The sequence below is a fragment of the Monopterus albus genome, unplaced genomic scaffold (assembly GCF_001952655.1).
Source record: "Monopterus albus unplaced genomic scaffold, M_albus_1.0 scaffold25.1, whole genome shotgun sequence".
Taxonomy (NCBI): Eukaryota; Metazoa; Chordata; class Actinopteri; order Synbranchiformes; family Synbranchidae; genus Monopterus; species Monopterus albus.
The window spans coordinates 1,095,866-1,103,689 of record NW_018127905.1 but is presented as its reverse complement, the minus strand read 5'-3'; positions in this window follow the sequence as shown (position 1 = coordinate 1,103,689).

Here is a 7,824-nt window from a genome sequence, read left to right as displayed (position 1 = left end):
ACATTTATTTTATAACTTTAGTTACTTTTCATAACCACATTAATACAAGCAATACATTATAAGACCTCATTCATTAAAGATGAGCACTCAGCAATACACTCATTGAACACATATTTTAAAATCTAAAGACTTTAAGTCCAGGGGCGGATCTAGAAAATTGTGGACGGGGTGATCAGGCTGAGGCACAGACTTAGAGAGGGGTGGCACATGTGAAATCCATGTAAAAAGCTAATTAAATCCATAGTTCTATGAAATAACAAACCATACATGTGTGCTTTCTTTAGCTGCTCTCTTTATTTACTCCTGGGCGGGGATATCACTGCTACACAGTGGTACCCCCTCCTCACTGGGACGCACCATGCCAAGTGCTCCACAACAACACAGTCAGATAAATGAATGCAAATATCACACTGACTGCAAAATTAAACTACTTTGATCAGTATCAAATAAAGCACTAAAAAATGTTAGTTGAATTTAAGGCAATACTTTGTCATTGTTTTTCATTTTTCATCGCTAACACTGACAAAAATCATGTTTTGAGTCTGGCAGGGCTGGTGGCAGGGGTGGCCAATCAGATTCTGGGAGTGGCCATTGTACAGATTTGCTGAGAGAGCAGTGAGAGGTGGCTTCATGTGAGCTGTGTTCAACATCCTCCCGTGGACAACGACAACTTGTGCTCAGCACATGAAAACACTTAAGACTCCAGTGACACTTCAAGCAGCTTCCTGGAAGTTGTGGAAGCCGTGAACAGAAGCAGACCGGTGTATCCATTAGAGACGTCGTCTGTGACGTCAGCTGGATTATTACTCATCAGCAACTAAGTATATTACGGGTTTCCACATATGGTCGCTGTGATGGACATAGTTTGCCGATATTAAAGTTGCAGTGATTGGAATATTTCTTGCAGTTTCATCAGCCTTTTTTCATGGTTATTGTGTCTGATGTACAATTTAAAGTCACCTATGAGTGGCCAGTGTCCGAACTATTGCTCTAGAATCCATGACTGACTGCACACCTGCCTGTACAGCCAACTACCTACCTATCAGCAGCTCAGTCTGGCAGCCTGGGGTTAAATGTAGACTATGTGGTTAATGTTCTTACTAACTTTGTCATGCCCTTACAGTGTTTACTGTCCTCTTGGCAGTGTGAGTGGTGAGGTGTGTCACACTGATCAGATCACATGATAGAAATGGTTTGACCTCTTCAGGTTTTGTACTTACTAGTGCTTGAGATACTGCCCCATAGAAAAATACTGTCTGTGACAAGAGTCCAATTTTAATTGCTTGTAGGAGCAGTACTGGAGAAAATATTCAGGATTAGGAACTTCCTTATGATAAGTTCAAATAATTTGGTGAAATATTGTCATTTGTGTGGTCCAGATTTTCTAGTTTGTTACCTCCACAGATCAATAACTGTGATTTTCCCACTGTCTGGAAGGTTGGGCAGAGAAATCTAAAATGTCTCTTTTTTCAGGTTAACAAAATACATCTTAAAACTGACAATCACCCCATTTCCATAAGCTGCTGGAAAGAACTTTATGTTGTGTTAGCAGTTGCACTTAATTTTTTTTGCATAGTATAGCAAGTTTTTATTTATTGCAAAGTTATATTGTTACTGTTTATTACTGATTAAAAGCAGCTATTTAGGAACAACATTCAAATTTGTTACAAATTTTTTTTATAATTGTGTGACAAAAATGAGTATCTTTTCTCTTTTTTCAGGTTGACAAAATACATCTTAACCCCCCAAATCCTGATAAATTGGAGATTTGTATATTGACATAATAGAACTGTGATTACATGTGTAAAACAATGAGTTCGTTACAGCTAAAGTAAATCCCTTCAGTGGCAAGTTTTAAAAGGAGTTATTCGTGCATTTAAAAAAGTAAACCATGCAAACTCGTATATCATTTCAGGAAGACTTTTAATTAATATCTGACCATTTTAGAATGAGTCTGATTCAACTTTCTTTTAATATAAAAGCACGGTCTTGCTTATTTTTGCCAGTAAAAACAGTAAACTACAATATTTGGCCAGAAGGAGTGATGATACCTGCACTTTGGCCAGGATTTGAACCTAGTACTTCCATCAAAGTTGACAGATGTGTTACCAAAACACCACATGAGTTCAAATGCGCCTCAGGACTCAGTCAATAACCACTTCAGTTTACTGGATCTGTGCAACTTCAAGGTTTTCCAGGTTTAAAGTGAACTGACTAATCATTCCTTATGGGGATTTTACATTGACTTACTATACATTCATTTCCTGTACACTTATCCTAGCCTTACCCATAACCACTACTTGCCTGACCCTAATCTTAAACCAAGTTGCCCCCTAAAATTCAGTGTGTGAGTGTGCTAACAGGTTTCATCTAAGTAATACAAAGACACCTACACACATATGCACACAGAGGAAAACTCAGCTGATTTCCTGTAAATGGAGAGGGGCGGGGCCACAGTGAACACAGAGGGAACAGGGTGTGAACACAGAGGGGACAGGGAGTCGACAGAAGGAAAATGAACACTGAGGCAGGGTGAGTGTTAATCCGACATTCTTCTTCTTCTATTGGGGAAAACCTGCTCTGATTAGCAGAGACGGCATCCATCCCACTGTGGATGGTGCGGCTTATATCTAGAAATCAGGACGAGTTAATTTTCCAATCTAAATTCTGACAACCCAGAGCTGAGTCCAGGAAGCAGTTTTACTGGTAAAACGCAGAGGACGCGACTGGAAACAAATAGTTTTCATGTAAGCTCACCAGGAAGTAATGGCGTCTTTAGGCAGAGTTGATGGATTTTTCCCTGCTCGTTACAGAGGGAGAAAGTGAAACTTAAGCAGCCTGATCAGTCGCAACAGAAAGTAGCAGAAATTTTCATTTTATTTATTTATTTCAAGCAATAGTGACATATAACAAGGCAATAAAAGCATTCAATTAATTGTGAGGCGTGTTCTTTCATTTGAGAAGTGAAGACTAGTAAACGGATATTCCACAGTGTGAAATTTATTATATTAACGTATCAAAATAACCATGTGCACATGGATTTTCACTGTTTAGAATAAAACAGAAATGACTACTCTCAACTTATCGATATACAATATTTGTATCAAAAGGTGCTATTATCTGATTGGTCAAAAACTGTTGGGCTTAACTCTCCCGTTGTTGGTCCTTCGGTCCATCCATCCTCCATGGTCCTTTCTGCTCCAATCGTAGAGGACAGCGCCCTAGGAAGGGGAGGAATACTTATACTGCCTTAATTTCTGCATGGACACTCACTTGTTTTGTTTCTAACTACTGCTCCATGTTAGACGTTGCTTTCCGGTTCCAATTAAAACTGCTCTGCCTGTGTGTGCATTTGGTTCTACCTTTGAAGTTTTCTCCTCTTCCTGGCTTCAGACCTAATCTCTGTTTACTAACCTTGGTGTCCCAGTGAACCCTAATTCCCCTGGCTGTATCAGCCAGGTGGTGGTGATAAAGTAACTGTGGACTCTCTTTGCCAAAGTTGTGAATCTAATGAGATTCAGTAATTTAGTGGACAAGTCCCTTTGATGTTAAACAGTGCTCAATTTGGCTAACACAATAATATTGACCAGTGATTCAGTGAACACATAGGGTAATATGTAACTACGTAAACATAACTGTGAAATAAAAGTATGTAGGCTTGTGTGCTATAAAATAAAAACCTTAACTAATCCTATTCATATCTACTTAAAAATAAAAATCACCCTAACACCATACAAGGTATAGTCCCTTACATTGACAACATAAATCAATCAATTGCTCGAAACAGAGTGGGAAGAAGTCAAACTTATTTAAACCCACCCCGGTTTGTTATAATTAAAACAGAAGAACACAGTGGCTGCTTCCTTAATTATTAATGTTGACCAAACTTTCAATTTCTATGTATACACATGAATATATACACATGTGAACGGAAAAAAATAAAACAAAGCAAAAAACAAAACAATCAATATAACTTAGATACACACCATATATTACCACAGGTAACAATAATAGCCCTGCCAACAATGGTAATCAGGTAAAATTATACAGCCTCCAAATGCATCATCAGATGATTAAGCCCTGTCCTCCATGTACTGTGACAGAACCTTCTGTTTATAAAGTGCTTTAAATTGGTGAATATTTTGACATTGTTTGTGTTCAAGCCCCAAAATATTCCATAGTTTAACCCCACATACAGACACAGAAACTCCTCCTAGTGGTTCTGACCATTGGTACTGAAAAGTTCCCATAGTTCCTCAAACTATAGAATTGCTCTTGCTGCGTGAATAACCTTTGTATGTTAGCAGACAATAGGTTGTGAAATGCTTTAGATAAAAGTTGTGCTGTGTTGATTTTAACAAGGTCCTGTATTTTTAATAACTTTGATTTGAGAAAAGGTGGATTTGTGTTCAAGATATTCAGCCTTGTATGATACGCATAACCCTTTTTGTACGATAACGAGTGATTGTATTGAATTATTATAATTTCCCCATACTTCCACACAGTAAGTTAAGTACGGTAGAATCAGGGAACAATACAGGGTATGGAGTGTATCGTAATCGAGGACATGTTTGGCTTTATTTATTATTGCAAGGCTTTTAGAGACTTTGGTTTTTATGTGTCTGATGTGAGATTTCCAAGTTAGTGTATTATCTATTGTAACCCTATAGTAACCCCTAAGAATTTTATTTCAGAGACATTTTCAATTTGTATCCCATCTATCTCAATCATCTTTTCCATTTTTGTTTTATAATTACCAAAGAGTAGGATTCATTGCTTTCAGATGAGACTGAATAAATTGATCGTTTATTATTAGATTGTTGTCTGCCATAAAAGACTTGGTGCCCAGAGTATTAAATATTAAAATTAAAAATTAATAAATTGTAGTATAAATCCACTACAGGGCCATGAAACCAAAACAGTGTGCTGAAAGACACAGCATTTGAGTGATAATATTGCATAATACAGTATTTCCATAAAATATTGACTATGACACCTTTAAGTTCAGTTATTTACTGTGCTTCATCAACCATATCAAGTGCATCTCACAAATGATATTCTGGCTTCTGGCTGAGATATGTGGTGCAGCTCACAGTAGAGCATTATTATATCTTAGGCAAAGCCACAGTGACAGGATTACAGGGTATACTGTAGCTCTGGTGCTCAGGTCACAATGACAATGAAATAATATTGAATCAAGATCAATGCTATTGCATGCATGCTAATACTATCATCATATCATATGACATTGCAATATAACATCTTACTGTGCATGTTAGACACTCACTGATTTTCAATAAAATTTAATTTGTGGCCATTCTTTCTCTCTTTCTTTGTATATATTATGGTGATATAACAGTTTCCTGGAAATGTGAGCGTAAAAATTGGAAGACAAATATAGTAGATGGATGGATAGTTTGGCTGATGAATACCAAAAGTATGGCTAGATAGGAAAGTGGCCAGCTACAATAAATGTATATAATATAATATTCTGTCATTAAGGCCTATTACATTTAGCTATGACTATGTGTAGCATGACTGAATACTAGGATTTTTAATCTCCATATTTTTATTTCTCATGCTCTAAAAGCTTTGAGTGGTCTTTATTGCCACTGCTGTACTTGACGACATTTATGGACGCTGTGAGCCCAGACCTACAGTAAACAAAATGATCATACTGTAAAACCGCAAACATGGATTCTTAAGTCAAATAACCACACAAATAGCACAGATACTCAGTATAGTGCTTTGGGTTTGTTAACTGCCCATCTAGGAGCTTCAAACTTTGTGATTTTTTCTTTTATATTGCCTGCATCTTACTGTTAAAACTAGTATTGCTTTATTTTCTCTGGTCCGAATATTTTTTTGCACACTTTCATACTGTGCTAATGCAATGCAAAGTCAAATGTGTTAGCAGCACACTTCTAGAGTTCCTATTCTCGACAGTGAAATTGGTCTGTAATTGGTAAAAGTATGCTTATTTTTATTTTTGAACAATGGAATGACTTTTGCAATTTTCATTTTCTTGGGAACACAACCATTTTGAAGCGACGGATTGCAGATGTGCGCTAGAGGTGTTTTAATATTGTTTATGACTTTTTTTTAATAGTGCCATATTGATGGGGTGACAGTCCATAGAATATTTATTTTTGGACTTTTGGACAATGTCCATTACTTCTTTCTCGCTAACTGCTGAAAGAAAGATTGTGTTTGAATTTATTTCATTTTTTTCAATATTGTGCTCTATTTGTTCATCTGGAATTCTTGCTGCCAAGTTAGGACCAACACAACACAGAGCTCCAGTCTTGCACTCTCAGGTATCATTAAATACATGAACTGCTTCTTGAGTTTGCAATCTTTTACATTCCCAATGTCTTTAGGTTTAGACACGTTGCAATCATATATGGTAAAAACAATTTAACCACAAATGCAACAAACTCAGCCACTGACAGAAGCAAAGACGTCTCTGTTCTTACATCCAGGTCTGTAATATCACAAATAAGCAGGCTGTTAATTGTGTTATTTGTAAAAATGTTATCAATTAGGGTTGCACTATGTGACGTGATTCTACTGATAACAGAAAACAACAGGATTTGTGTGATTTAAAAGGCGGACTGGCAGCGAGGCCTCTACAGGAGACGCGCGTCTCACGGACTCGGTGTGGACGAACTCATCTGATGTCATGGATTCCTATCTGCAGCATGAGATGCGCGCACAAAACGCTTCCACCATGTTTTACCCGTTACGAACCTCTCAGCGTCTCCTTGCAGCTGCTACCCACCCAACGCTCCCAGTACCCCATAGAGTCTGGGTTTGTCCCCCAACCCCTACATTATATAAATCAAAAATCAACTCAAAAGGAGTTATTCATAAGAACCCAATTAAAATTAAGATGACTCCTCTTATAGTAGAAAGTAATAGGACAATCAAATGTGGACTATTAAATATCAGATCTCTCTCATCTAAATCTCTGTTAGTGAATGATTTGATAAGTGAACATCACATTGACTTATTGTGTCTTACTGAAACATGGTTACAGCAGGAAGAATATGTCAGCCTAAATGAATCCACTCCACCTAGTCACAGTAACTGTCACATCCCTCGAAACACAGGAAGGGGTGGAGGTGTGGCAGCGATGTTTGACACAAGCCTATTAATCAACCCTAGACCTAAACATAGTTATAACTCATTTGAAAGTCTCACCCTGAGTCTCTCACACCCAAACTGGAAAACTCAAAAGCCTGTTCTATTTGTTATTGTATACCGTCCACCTGCTACTTATTCAGAGTTTTTAAGTGAATTCTCAGACTTTCTGTCTGATTTAGTACTTAGTACAGATAAAATAATCATAGTAGGCGACTTTAATATTCATGTAGATGCCGACAATGACAGCCTCAACAATGCATTCTGTTCATTATTAGACTCAGTTGGCTTCTCTCAAACTAAATAAACCCACTCACTGTTTTAATCACACTCTTGATCTGGTTCTGACATATGGCATCAAAACTGAACACTTAATAGTTTTTCCCCATAACCCTCTTCTGTCTGACCATTTTCTAATAAATGTTGAGTTTACATTAATGGATTATACTCTATGTGGGAAACAATTCCACTACAGCAGATGTCTATCTGGCAATGCTGTTACCAAGTTTAAGGAAATAATTCCATCTTTATCTACTTCAGTGCCGTTTGCCAACACAGTGGAAGGAGGCCACCTTAACTTTACTCCAACACAAATCGATAATCTTGTTGATAGTACTGCAGCCTTCCTGCGTAATACACTTATACCATTGCCCCTCTGAAAAGGAAGGCAGTGAAACAGAG